The 17,826-nt window shown below is 33.5% G+C and overlaps 1 pseudogene; it reads left to right on the top strand.

Moving 5' to 3' along the window:
- Positions 1 to 724: 724 nt before the first annotated feature.
- Positions 725 to 1,470, top strand: LOC122732226 (annotated as a pseudogene).
- Positions 1,471 to 17,826: the final 16,356 nt, after the last annotated feature.

Below are 17,826 nucleotides of genomic sequence, written 5' to 3'. Positions count from 1 at the left end.
CTGTAAAATGGTAGCTCTATTGTATACCTTACAGTGAATTTTCAGGATCAGATGAGATGATGAGTGCAATGTAATTTGTAAACTATAAAGTAAAAAACAAAACAAACAAAAAACTTTAATCATTTTTAAGGGAAAATATAGAATGACAAAAATGATACTGATACTCGTACAATTTGTGGAATGAATGAAAAACCCGATACATATTTCCCTAAGTAGGAGGTGATAAAAGCCTCCTATATCACTCCCCCACACACACACCTTTTCTTTTTATCAGTTCAGGCTTCTCTTATGTTTAGTCATTTATGTGAAATGATCTCTAATCTCTCTCTCTCTCTCTCTCTGGCTTTCTCTTCACAACTGATATGGGGAGAAAGCACGTGGGTCCTTAGGATTCCTCACCTCCCCCCCCCATCAGTCCTCTTTAAAAGTACCTGCCAGTCTCCTGCTCAAGGAGATTGGTATCTCAAAGCCACATGCTTTGTGCCATACCTCTCTCCCCATGAGAAGTCCAAGGACTTCTTTCATGGTTTCCCTTCCCTTCCCTTCCCTTGCCCCGAAATAAACTACCATCTTATTTTAAATGCTTTTGTGTGCAGAGGGTATAATTTGGCATGTGGAGTGGCCAAACTTGCAGTGTGAGCTTAGGGCCTGAGTGCATTTGCACTGAGACAAGGCAGCTAGTGATGGTGGCAGCAGCAGCAGTGACTGCAGTGGGCCCTGGCCCATGAGGCAGTGGCAGCGGGATGGATTTTACCCAGCCAGACTTCAGAGACTGGGAAGCTGAAGCCATGGCAAGAGTTTCTGACATCGACCAGGACCAGCCAGAGGATGCAGGCTCTGAGGATGAGCTGGAGGAAAGGGGTCAATTAAGTGAAAGCATGGACCATGGGGGAGTTGGACCATATGAAATTGGCTTGGAACATTGTGAAAAATTTGAAATTTCAGAAACTAGTGTGAACAAAGGGCCAGAAAAAATAAGACCAGAATGTTTTGAACTACTTCGAGTACTTGGTTTTTTATAGTATTTTTAGTATTTTATACTAAAGTGGCTATGGAAAGGTTTTCCAAGTACGAAAAGTAACAGGAGCAAATACTAGGAAAATATTTACCATGAAGGTGTTTTAAAAGGCTATGATAGTGAGAAATGCAAAAGATACAGCTCATACAAAAACAGAATGAAATATCCTTGAGGAAGTCAAACATCCCTTCATTGTGGACTTAATTTATGCCTTTCAGACCTGTGGAAAACTCTACCTCATCCTGGAGTATCTTAGTGGAGGAGAATTATTTATGCAGTTAGAAAGAGAGGGAATATTTATGGAAGATACAGCTTGCTTTTACTTGGCAGAAATCTCCATGGCTTTGGGGCATTTACATCAAAAAGGGATCATCTACAGAGACCTGAAGCCTGAAAATGTCATGCTTAATCACCAAGGTGGAGAAAACAGTAAACAATTCTATAGTAAATAATCATCTTAAAATTCTCTCCATAGGCCACAACGATTTTTAAAGTCCTCACATTCACTCCATGAAAATTCTACTTTCCAAATTTCAAAGCACCATGATACTTGCTGGTGTTTTAACTATTTGGTTGATGACAATGATAGAGTTCAACCTTCCTAGTCAGGGCAGTGATTTCTTTTAATAACATTTATTTCCCTTGCCTTTATTTCATCTCTCCATTACAGGAAGGTTCTTTTTTTTTTTTTTTTTTTTTTTTTGGTGAGGCAATTGGGGTTAAGTGACTTGCCCAGGGTCACACAGCTAGTAAGTGTTAAGTGTCTGAGGCCGGGTTTGAACTCAGGTCCTCCTGACTCCAGGGCCGGTGCTCTATCCACTGTGCCACCTAGCTGCCCCAATATAGGAAGGTTCTTAATACATAACAGTATTGTGAGTAGGGAACCAGAAATCAAGGCCAAAGGCTATTTTGTTTTTCTTTCAAACTAGAACAGAGTTCTAGTTTAAAAGAAAAGCCCTACATAAATTAGGACATACTTGATGAGTTGAAAGGAGCTTTAATAAGTACTGATAGTTTTTCTTTCTACCATGAATTGTTGGTTTGAACAGAAATTTGAATCAAACAGAAAATTCATTATTACAGCTCTTACTTCTCAGGTTTCCCACTCTTTTGCTTGCCAGAGTCAAGATATGTATAGCCATGTGCTGTTGCAGATGGCTCCCAGAATGACCAGTCCAACCTTTACCTGAACAAGGATCTCCCCTCTACAACATACCTGACTAATGAGGCTTTCTTATATATTACATTTTCCTGTATGTTCATTAAATCCATACTTGCTAACCCTTAAAAAAAAGAGGGTATAATTCTTTAAAGAGGAATTCCTAAGAACCCCAAACCGCTACCCCTAACCCAAACCCCGTAACCCATTTTCCCCCATAACACAACATTAAGATAGAAAGGCTAAACATGCCAGTAGCTATAGAAAAGTTTTCTTTGTAAGAAGAAGGCTACCAAAGTTCATTTTGTTTGACATTTTCACTGTTTGCATTGTACGGATTCAAGGGATCAGGCATTATATCAACAAATGGATTAGCAAAGTTTGCCCTCAGCACAAATGCATAAATTTGTGAAACAAAACATTTCTTTGAAACATGGTCAGGAATAGTTCTGCTAATAATGAAACAGAATATAGGAATATTTGAGAATATTGCTTTCTCTGAAAATGGAAAAGTCTATTATTACATAAACACAGGCCTAGATGCATGTCATTTATATTACATAGGAAACTGCATTGTTGATGTTATGAAAATTATACACATCTATTTGTATGGAAAAAATGTTGAAATCAGTTTACTTGCTCAATTTAAATTTGTCTTAAATGCTAGGTTTTAGGTGCTGATTCCAAGGTTTCCATAGGTGCTCAGTCTCTCCCATCTACTGGCAAATATTTTTAATCTATCAATCAATCAAATAATCAACAAGGATTGATAAATAGTACCATACAAGGCACTGGGATTACAAAAACAAAAAATGAAACAATCCCTGGCCTAAATGAATTTTCCACCTTTGCAAACAAATAGTTCTGTAGTAAGCATTAATTTAACATTAAAAAAAAAGAAAGTGAATCCAACATAAAATTCCAATGTGTATTCAAATAAATACAAATACAAATATGCATAGTTTAAATGTGCATATATTTTAAAACACTAAATGCACATGCATGCATATACATATGCATGTAAATATGTAAAAACTTCTGTTTACAGGTACAAAAAATATGGTTTTGTATGTGGGAGTACAGATTTTTACATACATACACGGATGTTTGTGTGTGCATACTCACACATATTTTACAGTGAGATTTATCAAAAAAGATGACTGGACCTCAGTCAGATAGTAAACACTGCATATGAATGATGCCACCTTCCCCTAGGTTGTTCCTCATAAGTATTCATAGTCTCGATTTAATCAACAATACACCAGTAACTGTGTGAGTAGACCAGGAAGAATTTTGACCAGTAGTGCCATTTAAGGCTGGATGGTATATGTTCAGAAGGGGAAGGGGAGCTTTTTTTTTTTTTTTTCCAAATAGACCTAAACAGGAATGCTTCATTTTAAAAAATAATTTCTGAACTAACAGTCAATATTTTGATAATTATGATTTATTTGAGGGGTAAATTGGTCTAGGTTACATATTCAATGGTCTCAGAACCTTTCAACCATTCTTTTTTGTGGGGCAATGAAAGTTAAATTATTTACCCAGGGTCACACAGCTGTGTCAAGTGTCTGAGGCTGGATTTGAACTTAGGTCTTCCTGAATCCAAGGTCAGTGCTTTATCCACTGTGCAACCTAGCTACACCTAAACTATTATTTAGTTAAGAGAATTGTGCTGTGGATTTTCTCCCAATATTCCAGAGCTGACTGTGGAAGGAAAAGCTCCTTTTGCATATATGTGTATGTATCCTAGAAAGTAAGAGTTTTCATAAATATTCTAAAGGAAAAGATAAAAGAAAAAAATACTTTTAAACTTTTTTAACCTAAAAAAGTTATGAATGGATATAACTTCAAATAAATGTTATATCAACATGTAAACAAAAATAGTTAAAGTAAATTAATTCTCCATCACAATTTGTATTAAAATACAAACGTTGCTTCTACTGAAGAATCATCCTCACATGGGGATTGTACTGTTGAATTAAGTATAAAGTAAGTCACACATTGATAGGCCCCATCCAAGTATCTGAGCTTTTAATAAGTCATAATTCCTTTCTTCCCTCCTTCCTTCCTTCCTTCTTTTTTCCTTCCCCTCCTTCCATCCATTTTTTACTCCTTCCACAGAAAAGTAGAAATATTAAGCATGTCCTATATTGAAGATGATGCCATAAAATTATATTCAATAAAATCTCCTGAAGAAATAAATAAAAATGAATTGTAGATACAATAACTTAATTCTTAAAATGGTGCTTCTAATAAAAAAAAATCACTGAAACTATAGATAATTTCATTAAAAGAAAACAAAAAAGATTTTAAATAAAATAATAAAAAAGATTATAGCAACACAACACAAAGGTTACATATTATGTACAGGTTGGGTTTTTATTCATAAATGAAGGGCAGTTTGAATACTAGGAAAAAAGATAAGCAATACCACCCACATTAATAATAAGAACAATAAGAATGTATAATTATATGAAGAAATGAAGAAAAAAATTGACACAAAAATATGGGCTTTATATGTATGAACAGAGTGATATCGGTAGAAATAGTTCAGTAACTTTTGCTTAACATTGGAAAGATAAATAACTTTTATCATTTAAAAAGTCCAATAAATAAAAAGAACAACCATGATGCCAGGGGACAAATCATAATTCATCTTACATACTACTGACAGAGAGCTGATGTAATCAGAATACAGAATTTTATATATGTATTTCTATATACTCATGCATATGTGTATATAGAACCACATTAACACACATGAGCACACATGTATGCACATACACATATACGTACATACATGCTTACACACATATGGAATAATCAATGCAAACATTTGCTATGAACGTATTATTTCTTGCTTTTTTTCCCCAGAAGGTAAAGAAGTATTCACTGTTAGTTGTGAGAGAGAAGAGAAAAAGGCAGCTACAAGGAAGTCATTTTTCGGGTCCTTTCACCCATGTTACCTTATTGAGGGAAGCAATTAAAAAATTTTTAGTGCCCTCATCCTATAGGCTATATAGACTTCCTGCCAAATATTAAAAACTGTAGAAATTAAACTTGAATTATATTGCTTTAAACCATCCCTTATCGTTCTAGATATTAATGGTGTTTCTCTTTGACACATTTTCAAATCAATATGGATTTACTCCAATATCTTCTATATTATAAATAAATACAAATGTTTAGAGGCAGATTTTTTTTTCTCCAGGAATGAACACAATAACTTGAATATAGTAAATTATATGAAAAAAAAGTTTTGTTTGGTTTTTTTCTTGGAATGGATTAGATTGCAACTTTTGTTTTAAGCATTTATACTGTGCTAAGGTTTGGAGCTATGGAAAAAGGCAAATCCAATGTTTTCAGAGTTCACAGTTTAAAGAAGGGTGAGAATATGCAAATAACTTTTTATAAACAACATAAGTACAGGATAAATGAGAGATAATCATTATTAATTAGTTTATAATTCTAGAGATTTCAGTACTTTTCATTTCATAATAAGTGTGTGTAATTGGCTTAAATCCCCCCAAATATGCCAAAATAAACAGATAGTTTTGCTTTACATATATTTGCATCACACAAATTCAACTTTATAAAACATTTTTGAAATAAATCCACATTCCAACAACAATTATTCAAAGCAGATGCCATATAATAAGTTGCTTTATGATGCAGGCAGAAAAAATTGGGATGGGAAGCTGAGCAACATATGATGGTGATGGACTATTACTATGTTATAAGAAATGAAAAAGAGGATGATTTCAGAAAGACTTGGAATGATTTGTATGAACTGATATAGTATAACATGAACAGAGCCAGGAGAATGTTGTGCACAGTGACAGCAATATTGTTTGATGAAGAACTGTGAATGACTAGATTATTCTCAGGAATAAAAGCAACAAATATAATCCCAAAGGATGAACCATTAGTATGCACCTCTAAAGAAAGAACTGGTCTTGATTGAGCACAGACTGATACATGCTATTTTCACTTAACTTCATTTTTCTTTTATTCAAGTATTTCTATACAAAATTACTAATATGATAATATTTTCCATAATTGCACATGTATAACCCATATCTGATTGCTTACTGCATCAGGGAGGGAAGGGGGAAGGGAGAGAAGAAGGGATAGAATTTGGAACTCCAAACTTTAAATAAAAATGTTTATTGTTGGTAAAAAAAGAAATATAGAATTCTCTTCTGATTGGAGAGAATGGTGACATGATAATTAAAACCTGCTCCTTTGCACCACTCAGAAAATCTCAGAGCGTTGAAAGAAATCAGCAAAGCAACACTATTTGTGAAATACTTTGCTAATCCCACGCATAGATAAACTTTTATAATTTTTTAATAATGGTTAGGTACTGCTTAATTGGCTAAGTTGATAACTTTTGTAATGATAATGACATTTATTTCAAGATCCAATTTTTTGGATAATGTACCAAGAACTAAATTTGCCCAGGCAGTTGTAGCTTTGGATACAAATAAGATTTGACATTGGGGCAGCTAGGTGGCACAGTGGATAGAACACCAGCCCTGGAGTCAGGAGTACCTGAGTTCAAATCCGGCCTCAGACACTTAACACTTACTAGCTGTGTGACCCTGGGCAAGTCACGTAACCCCAATTGCCTCACTAAAAAAAAAAATTGACATTGAGAGATTTTTGGAAGTCTCATAATATTTACCATGATATCTAGAATATTGCTAAGGCATGGAAAGATATAAAAGAAAAAAATATGAAGATAGTTTTGAAAAAATGCCCTGATTTTCATAGATTTGATAAAGATGAAATGTTTAAAGAAGTAACAAGATTTAAATATTAGTACAAAAATTGGAGCTAGAAATGGATGAGAATGATGTTAGAGGAGTTTATTAAGTCTCATGAAGAACTGATGAATGAATATATCATTGATTGACTAGCTGCAAGGATTGCAGAAGAAGAATAGAAAGCTTTGGAACCCAAGATTGATCCAAAAGATTCACAAGGAAAGAGTAGGGAGAAGCATTTCAGCATTTGATGTTTTTTGTTTGTTTTTTGTTTTTCTAGATTGAAACCCAAATACTTCAAAATGTATAAAAGCACCAGGACTACCTGAGGAAAAAAAAATTGCTTTCTATAATCAAATAAATGAGGGAAAAAGAGTCACTATCGAAATATTTTTATAAAAAAAAAATAGTTGTATATCCAACAACCATTGTCAATGTATAATTGCAGTTGCTGGAAAAGGACAAGATACTACCCAGCAATGTTAACTATACTGTAAAATATTGTAAATATTTTCCCATTTTCCAATGAATATTTTCACATTAATTTAAATTTCATTTCATAATTATATTAATTATCATGGCACAGTGTTGATTTTTTTTGCATTTTAGAACATTTTATTACTTGTGTTAAGGTAGTATTTTGTATATACCTTTGTTATATAGACTAAGTGAAATGGGTAGGTAGGGGTCAATTTGCTTTCCATATTTTTTTTACATAGATGTCTGGGGAATAGTCCACTTATGTAATTTGAGAAATCTCCATGCTTTTGGAAAATGCAATAGAATTATTTTTTAATTTTATTTTTATTAACATTCATATTTTTAAAATTGAACTTCAAATTATCTTTCTCCTTTCTGCACCCCCACTTATTTAGAAGGCAAGAAATGTGATATCACTTATACATATGAAATCATACAAAAAATCATACACCTCTTATTAGCCACATTACAAAAGAAAATCAAGATAAATTTCTAAAAAAAAAAAAAAAGATAGCTTCAATCTGCAACTCACACTCCATCAGTTCTTTCTTTGGAGATGGATAGTAGAAGCCCTTCAGAATTATCTTGGGTAATTGTATTGATCAGAATATTTAAATCATACAGAGTTGATCACCTGACAATATTACTGTTACTATGTAGCATGTTCTGGTTCTATTTCATTCATTTATATCAGTTCGAAAAGTTCTCCAAAGCTTTTCTGAAAATATCCTGCTTGACCTTTCTTATGCCATAATCATAATCATATATCACAACTTGTCCAGGTATTCCCCAATTCAAGAGTAGCAAAGAGATTTCTCATCCTTTGATTTCAACAAAAATTGCTACTAAAAATATTTTTGTATAAAAAAGTATTCTTTTTTTTTCCTTTTTCTTTGACAGCTTTGGGATGCAGATTATGTAGTGGTATTGTTGAGTCAAAGAGTATGCAGAATTCTATATGCTTTTGGATATAGTTCCAAATTGCTCTCTAAAATGTCTGGATAAGATTACAACTCTACCAGTAGTGCATTAGTGTCCCAATCATTCTACATTTTCTTTCACATTTGTTATTTTCCTTTCTGTTATATTAGCCAATCTGAAGGTTATGAGGTGGTGCCTCACAGTTTTATTTTGCCTTTTACCTTCTCTAATTAGTAGTGGTTTAGAACATTATATCTATGTCTATGTATTATATATACACATGCAAATATATACAAACACATGCACATGTGTGCGTGTGTCTGTGTATTTGATTTCTTCATCTGAATATTGTCTCTTCATATCATTTGGCCATTTATCAATTAGGAAAAGACACATTCTTATAAATGTGTTCCAGTTCCATATGTATTTTGGGAAATTATCCTTTATCAGAAAAAAAAAAAACTTGCTATGAAAAATTTCCGGTTTTCTGCTTTCTTTATAATCATGATCACATTAGTTTTGCTTGTGCAAAATATGCTTTAATTTAAAGTAATAAAATAATTAATTTACTTCCTTTAATCCTTTCTATATCTTCTTTAGTCAAAAATTATTCCCTTAGCCATAGGTCTGAACAGATCAACATTTATGCTTAATCTTATAGATATTTTTATTTTACCATGCAAACAGTGTAAAATGTTGGTCTATACCCAGTTTCTGCTGAACTCCTTTTCCAGTATTCCCAGCAATTTTTTGTCAAATAGTGAATTATAGTCCCTAAATTTTAGATATTATCAAAAACTAGATTACTACATTAATTTATAACCTTGGATTTTTTAATCTAATATATTCCAGTGATCCAATATTCTATATAATACAGTTTGAAATCTGTTACTGATAAACTGACTTAATGAATATACATGTATACACACGTATACACACATAAACACATAAATATATACATATATACACATAGACACATGCAGATATACACATATATGCATTTCAATGGGATATATAGGTGTAACAGTATATTTTCATATGTATGTATAAGTCTATAAGCAGTTTACCTATATCTATCTGTATCTCCTTCTCTATCTCTATCTAGCTTTCTCTATCTCTATCTATCTATCATTTCTATACCTATATATTCCATTGACTTCTTTGCACTCTTGTTCTTCTAGATAAATTTTCTTACTTTTTTCCCTAGTTATGTATTATATTTTTGGTAACTTATGTAGAATTTTTATTTTTATGATGTTGGATCAGACTTCTTGAGTAATTAATATTTCATCAATTCTTTAGGTAAACCTTTATTTTTTGGAAAGTGTTTTGTGATTCATTTCCTATTATTCTTCAGTTTGTCTTGGCAGGTGGACTCTCAAGTGTTTTATCTACAGTTATTTCAAATGGATTTTCTCTTTCTGTCTCTTCCATCTGGACTTTGTTGGTAATAGATAGTAGGATGATGATTTTGTGCATTTATTTTATATTCTGTAACTTTGCTAAATTTAATTGTTTAAACTAGTTGTTAAGTCGATTTTCTAGGGCTCCCTAAGTATAGTGTTCTATCTTTTGCCAAACACGATTTTAATCTTTTCTATTTTTTTCTTTTCTTAATACTATAGGTCATATTTCTAGTTCAATATTGAATAATACTGACAATGGAAATACTAGTTCTGAAATTTAGGTTATACATTAGTATAGATTTACTGTCTATTTCTTCCTGTATCATTTAACTATTTTTTTAATGAGGCAATTGGGGTTAAGTGACTTGCCCAGGGTCACACAGCTAATAAGTGTTAAGTGTCTGAGGCCAGATTTGAACCCAGGTACTCCTGACTCCAGGGCCAGTACTCTATCCACTGCACCACCTAGCTGCCCCTATTTTCTTTAAGAAAATGGATAGTATGCCTTTTGGTCCATACATGTTTAATATTGATATAACTTCATTGTCTATGATAGCTTCTATTAAGATGTAGTTTTGGGGCAGCTAGGTGGCGCAGTGGATAAAGCTCTGGCCCTGGATTTAGGAGTATCTGAGTTCAAATCTGGGCTCAGACATTTGACCCTTACTAGCTTTGTGACCCTGGACAAGTCACTTAAATTTCATTGCCCCACCAAAAAAGGGAATCAATCTGTTAAATACTTTTTGATCCTGACTTTTGCTTCATGATATTTCATTTTTTCCTTTTCTATCTGCTGATAATATTCTACTTGACCTTGAAGCTCTTAAGTATAAGTATTATATTACTAGGAGTTTTCAAATTGGGATCCCTTTCAGGAGGCAATAAGTAGATGGTTTCATTTTCTATTTTGTCCTTTTGTTCTATTATTTCAGTAAAGTTGTCCTTGATAATGTTTTAAAATGATGGTGAGCAGGCAGCATGTGGCACTGTGGATAATGCACTGTCTCTGGATTCAGGAGGACCTGATTTCAAATCCAGCCTCAGAACCTTACTAGGTGTGTGACCCTGGGCAAGTCACTTAATACTCATTGCCCTACAAAAAAAGAGAGAGAGAGACGGAGAGAGAAAACACTGAAGGAATTAATACCTTAAAAAAACCGACTGGGTCAAATGAGGAAAAGAATGCCTTGAAAATCTAAATTGCTTAAATGGAAAAGGAGGTACAAAAGCTCTCTGAAGAAAATAATTACTTAAAAATTAGAATTGAGCAAATGGAAGCTAATGACTTTATGAGAAATCAAGAAACAATAAAGCAAAACCAAAAGAATCTAAAAATAGAAGGCCATGTGATATATCTCATGGTAAAAACAGCTGACCTTGGAAATAGATCCAGGAGAGATAATTTTAAAACTATTTGACCATCTGAAAAGCATGAGCAAAAAAGGAGCCTAGATGTCATCTTCCAAGAAAGTGTCAGGGAAAATTGGCCTGATATTATAGAAACAGAAGATAAAATAGAAATTGAAAGAATCCACTGATCACCTCCTGAAAGAGATCCTAAAATGAAAACTCTCAGGATATTATAGTCAAATTTTGGAGTTCCCAGGTCAAGGAGAAAATATTGCAAGAAGCCAGAAAGAAACATTTCAACGATTATTGAGCCACAGTCAAGAAAACATGAGATTTAACAGCTTCTACATTTAAGGATCAGAGGACTTCAATTATTATATTCCACAGGGCAAAGGAGCTGGGATTACAACCACAAATCATGTACCCAGCAAAACTGATATAATCCTTCAGGGGGAAAAATGGGACTTCAATGAAAGAGAGGACTTTTAGGCATTCTTGATGAAAAGACTTGAGCTGAATAGAAAACTTGACTATTAAATATCAAGAGAATCAAGAGAAGCATCAAAAGGAAAAGAGGAAAAAGAAATAATAATGGATATTAAAGGTTAAACTGTTTGCATTCTTAAATGGGAATATGATACTTGCAACTTATAAGACCTTTCTCATTATTAGGGCAGGTGGATGGAATGTATTTAGACAGCAGGCACAGATGTGAGTTGAATATGAAGGGAAGATATCTTTAAAAAAAGAAAATAAAGGGATGAGAGAAATGCACTTGGAGAAAGGGAAAGGGAGAGGTAGAAAGGGGTAAATTATCTCTCATAAAAGAAACAAGAAAAAGCTTATACAGTGGAGGCAGAGATGAAGGACTTGAAAGATAGTGAGTGCACCTTACAGTCATGAGAATTGGCTCAAAGAGGGAAAAACATCCACCCTAAATTGGATATAAAAATCTTTCTTACCATGCAGAAATGTGGGAGTTGAATGGGATAAGAGGTGTTTATGATAGAATGGAGGGCAGATTGGGGGAGGGGGCAGCCACAAGGAAAACACTTTTGAGGAGATACAGAGGAAAATGGACATTAAAAATGTTTTTCTATTTAAGTGGGTAAAAATAAAATTCTTAATATATGAAAAAAAAGAAAAATGATGTCTTGGCTCTTTAAAAAAAGATGGCAGCAAGGTGGCACAGTGGATCAAGCACTAGCTCTGGATTCAGAGGGACCTGAGTTCAAATCTGGCCTCAGACACTGGACACATAGCTGTATGACCTTGGGCAAGTCACTTAGCCCACATTGCCCTGAAAAAAACAAAACAAAACAAAACACACACACACACACACACACACCAGTAGGCCAATAATTCTTAAATTATTACTGCTTAATCTATTTTCCATGTCATTTGTTTTTCCCATTAAATATTTCCCATTTTTCTTCTATTACATTATTTTAATTTGTTTTCTTGTTTCTTTATGTGACATGGAGCCATTAGCTTCTACTGGCACAATTTGAATTTTTAAGGAATTATTTTTGTCATGTCTTTTGTAACTCCCAATTTGGCCAATTTTGTTTTTTAAAGAGTTATTTTCTTCAGTGAATATTTGTGCCTCATATCATTTGACCAATTTTGTTTTTCAAGATTTTTTCATTATTTTGTGCCTTTTTTTATGTTGTTAATGCTGTTTCCTAGTTTTTTACATTACTCATTTATTTTGCCACATTTCCTTTGCTTTTCTTATTTGATTTTTAAAATCATTTATTTTAGTTCTTCTAAAAATTCTTGGGGCAGTGGATAAAGCACTGGCCTTGTATTCAGGAGGATCTGAGTTCAAATCCTGCCTCAGAACTTGACACTTAAGTAGCTGTGTGACCCTGGGCAAGTCACTTAATCCTCATTGCCGTGCCAAAAAAAAAAAAAAATTCTTGTTGGACTTGTGTCCAATTGAATTTTTTTTTTCTTTTATAGCTTTACTTGTAGCTATTTTTGGCATTGATGTCTTCTGTGGTGTTTTGACCTTCCCTGTCAGCATAGTAGCTTTTTGTGGTCATGGCATTTTGTCTCATTCTCTCATTTTTCCAGCTCATTTCTTGACTTTTACATTTATGTTAAAGTTGGGCTGTATTTCTGGAATGGAGGGGACAGTGCCCCAAGTTTAAGATTTTTCATAATGCTTTTTTCAGATCTAGTTCTGGACACAGTAACCTTTCAATGATTCCAATGATTTATGATTCAAAGAGATGTATGGTCTCTACTTTTTCTGGCCTCTGTTCTTATTTTTGCCAAGGAAGAGACCTTATTCTTTTCTGACTACAAAGGCTAGTGTTCCTCTTATTCCTGGAATTATGACCAGGGCCACAATTCTCTTGTCAGCAACCTACAAGCACTCTTCTCTGATCTAGACTGTGACCTCCCCTGTGATTACGAGCAGTGCTCCACTTTGCCTTAAAATTGCCATCTAGAACTGTATATCAGGAATACAACAGGTTTCTCTGTCCAATGTCAGCAATGGGTACCCCGTAATGTTTTTTTCTGACCTGTTATTCTACCCTCTTACAGTCTTTAGGTTGAGATCTCCTGAAGCTGCTGCTGCCATTGCTGTCATAACCCCCTTTGAGGTCTGCTGCTAGAGTTGAACTGGATGTGCCAACTTCTACCCTGTAGCACATATCTCTAGTACTCTTAAGTTGTCTTAGGCCAGAAAAAGTATTCTCAACCTAACATTCTTTGGTTCTGTGTTTCAAAATTTCATGTGAGGTATTATTTTAAAATTGTTTGGAGAGGAATATTAGGAGAGTAGAGCTAAATTGCTGTTTGTGCTTAACCATCTTGTCTCTGTCAAAATTTTATTTTGAAAACTCATCAGAAATTATATGTGAATCGTATTTCACCTGTTTGGAAATTCTATGGTCATGGTTTAGCACACACACACATATATGTATATATTTATGCATATATAAAAATATAAACTTAATATTTTATTTTTAGAAAATTACATATAAAATAACAATTTTTACATTCTTTTTTCACATTTTAGTTCCCAATTCACTTTTTTCTTCCTCCCCCATCCATCTGAGAAGGCAAGAAATTTGACATAGGTTATATATGTGTAGTCATGTAAAATGCATTTCCATGTAAGTCATAGTGTGGAAAAACAAAACAAAACACAGACTAAAAAAATAAAAAGAAAGAAAATAAAATCTTCAACCTGAATTCAGGCTCCACTAGTTCTTTTTCTGATAATGGACAGTATCTTTCATTATATGTCCTTCAGAATTTTCTTGGATCAATATATTGCTGAGAATATCTAAATTATAGACCCTCAATCATAATACAATATTGCTGTTAACTGTGTCCAATGTTCTCTTCTTAGTGCTAATTTCACTTTGTATAATTTCATATAAGTATCTCAAGTTTTTTCTGAGAGCATCCTGAATAGCATTTTTTATAGCACAATAGTATTATTCCAACACAATTACATACAGCTTATTCAGCCATTCCCCATTTGATAGCTATTCCCTCAATTTCCAAGTATTTGCTACCACTAAAAACTCTTCTATAAATGTGTTTGTACATATTGGTCCTTATCCTTATTTTTTGTGTGTGGTTGAGATAATGGCATAGTAGTGGTATTGTTTGGTCAAATGATACGCTTAGTTTTATTGCCCTTCATGCCAAATTGCTCTTCAGAATGTTTTAATCAGTTCATATCTTAACCAACAGTGCATTATTGTTTTAATTGTTTCCACCATTTGTCATTTTTCTTTTTTGTCATATTTGCCAATTTGATAGGTGTGTGGTGATATCTCAGAATTATTCTATTTTGCACTTCTCTAATGAATAGTGATTTAGAGCATTTTTTCTTATGACTACAGATAGCTTTGAAGATTTTATCTGAAAACTGCCTATTCATATGTTTTTACCATTTATTAATTGAGAATTACACTTATTTCTGTAAATTTAACTCAGTTCTCTATATATTTGAGAAATGTCTTTATCAGGAAGAAAATCTTGCTATTTTTTTCACAGTAATGATTATCCAATATTTATTTCCTTCTATCCTGTTTCCCCTATTTATTCTCCCCACTCCTTTCATCTTGTCTCTTCTCAAAAGTGTTTTCATTCTGATTTTTACCTCCCCTTTATCCCCTCCCTTCTATCACCACCCCCCTTTTCTTATTCCATTTTCCTCCTAGTTTCCTTTATGGTCAGATAGTTTTCAATACCTAACTGAGTGTGTTTTATTTCTTCCTTGAGCCAATTATGATAATAGTTAAGTTTACTTCTTCCCCTCCTTTCTTCCCCTATTTTCTTCTCCAATGTAAAATCTCTTTTTACTTTATTTTATGTCAGATATTTAACCCCATTTTACCTTTCTCTTTGCCCTTCTCCTGGTGCATCCTTATTTCTCATGCCTTAATTTTATTTATTTTTTAAATAATCATCCCATCATATTCATCTCACACATGTCCTTTATGTCTACATATACTGCTAATAAGTGTACTAATAATTAGAAACCTTTTAAGGAATTACAAGTATCATTTTCTGATGTAGGAATGGAAAGAGGTTTACTGTATTGAATACTTTATGATTTCTCTTTCCTGTTTACTAAGGCTCAAGACTGCAGCCAAGATCTAAGTATGATCTATTCAACTGTGTCCTGACCCTGGGGGACAACAAAAATTTTTACTTCTGACCAATTGTACAACACCATTACCATCTGTGGGCTGAGATATCTGAAAAGCACTATTGCCGCCACTAATTTAGTCTCCCCCAAGGCCCATTGCTGGTTTGCTCGGGCCCAGTTTGAGCTGGTGATGGACTGCATTCCTCTCTCACCCAGGTTCAACATTCCTTTCCTGCCAACTTTTTCTTTGTCTTGGAATGGAAAATTGTTTGGCTCTGTCTTTTTGTGAATTTGTTTCAAAATATTTAAAGGTATTGAGAGATGTTTGGAGGAGAGCTCAGACAAGTCTCTACCTTTTCTCCACAATCTTGGTAACAACATAAGTACTTCACCCATAGTTTAGTGAATTAAAGATACTTGAGGAGAGCATTGGCAAATAGAAGATTGATGAGAGCTTTTCCCAGACAAAGGCAGAGTTGTACTGGAGCCATTTCAAACCAGCTCACAAGAGCCTATGGTTAAATTATCAGCGTAATTATTTATACTTCAGAAATGAACATATGCCATAATTAGAGCTTGATTTATTCTTTCATTGATTGTCTTGACTTTAAAAAAAATGATGGAGAAAATGGAATTAAACTTAAAAGTAAGTCATTTGCAATTCACCTCCTCTCCCCAGGCCTTAGGGAATCAGTTGTGAAACATATACTACCAAAGTCACAAGTGAACTTACTACCTCCATCCTAGGAAAATGGTCACACTTACATTTAGTCATCTCTATTTACTTTTCATATGAAATTTACCCAACATTTTTGATCTGTATTAGGTAGTCACCTATGTCTGCTGAGTATTGGCTCTCAACAGGACATGAAAAGATTCATAAATTGCAAAAATACAAAAAATACTAAATAGAGAACTTTGGGTGTTGGGATGAGTATACAATATTATTCATCATATATCTGATAGTGATTGTGGAATTTTATTTGATATGAACCTGTGATCAAATAATTGTTCAGAACTCCAAATGAAGAAATCCCTTCTATAAAACAAGAGTATCAGTTGGGTCTCAACTTAGAGTCTTGGAGATTTTTCTGGGTTATAGAGATTTAGAGACCAAATGAATTAGTCAGAGTCATGTAACCAATATCTGCCAGGGACATGTCTCTCACTTCAGGTCATTTGACTCAGAGATTGGCTATTAACATATTAGATCACACTACATGCTACTGACCATATGATCGCATATTTATTTTTAACATTCATGATTTTGTTATGTTTCTTGAGACTAGTGACTGTTTTCATCTTTGTCTATAGTCCCACTGATTCTCACTTTTTGCAAAATGCATCCATGATTTCATTCCTATAAATTGCTTCCATCAACATAGGTCTAAATTTACTCTTCAAGTTAAAGTCTTAGAAAGTTGTAAAGTATTGGGTGGCACAGGATGGAAAGTGGTCAGAGAGCAAGTCACACAACTTGCTAAGGGTGCCATAGGTAGTATATGTCAGAGGAAGAACTTGAACCTAGAATTGTTTTCTGGCTAATCATCTCGCCATAATAAAACACTGCTTAATATGGAGTCACCACTTCATAAAAAATTGTTGAATTAATATTATTTCAAGAGATAATTCTGGTGCAGTAGAAAGTAAAATTCAGCACAATTGGGTTTGATCTGGGATTTTGGCACTTGATACCTGCATGGTATTTCACAAGACAAGAGCTTCCGTTTCCTTATCTGTAAAATTATGGCAATGATAGTTAACCTTTCAAACTAGGTTGTTCTAAGGATCAAATGAGAATATGTATTTAGAGTACATTGTAAAACATAAAACAATACATGAATGTCAGATATTATAAATATCTGATCGTCATGAATATTAAATGAAGATTGCTTGTATTCTAACTAGTATTGGTTTATTTCAATTTCATCAACCATCGATTTTCATTTTTTAAAGGACTTAAGAGCTTTCAAGCCTAAAAGGATGCTATGAGAACTTTGAACCATGGGAATAGCAATTGAGAATGCAGTAATCTTAAATAAATTTATCAAAAGAAAAAAATAGATAGGAAGGCTAGGTGAACTTGTATTTAACACACA

Source organism: Dromiciops gliroides, chromosome 6 (assembly GCF_019393635.1).
Source record: "Dromiciops gliroides isolate mDroGli1 chromosome 6, mDroGli1.pri, whole genome shotgun sequence".
NCBI classification, from domain to species: Eukaryota; Metazoa; Chordata; class Mammalia; order Microbiotheria; family Microbiotheriidae; genus Dromiciops; species Dromiciops gliroides.
The sequence above is the reverse complement of the archived record's forward strand: the minus strand, read 5'-3'. Positions and strand labels throughout refer to the sequence as shown.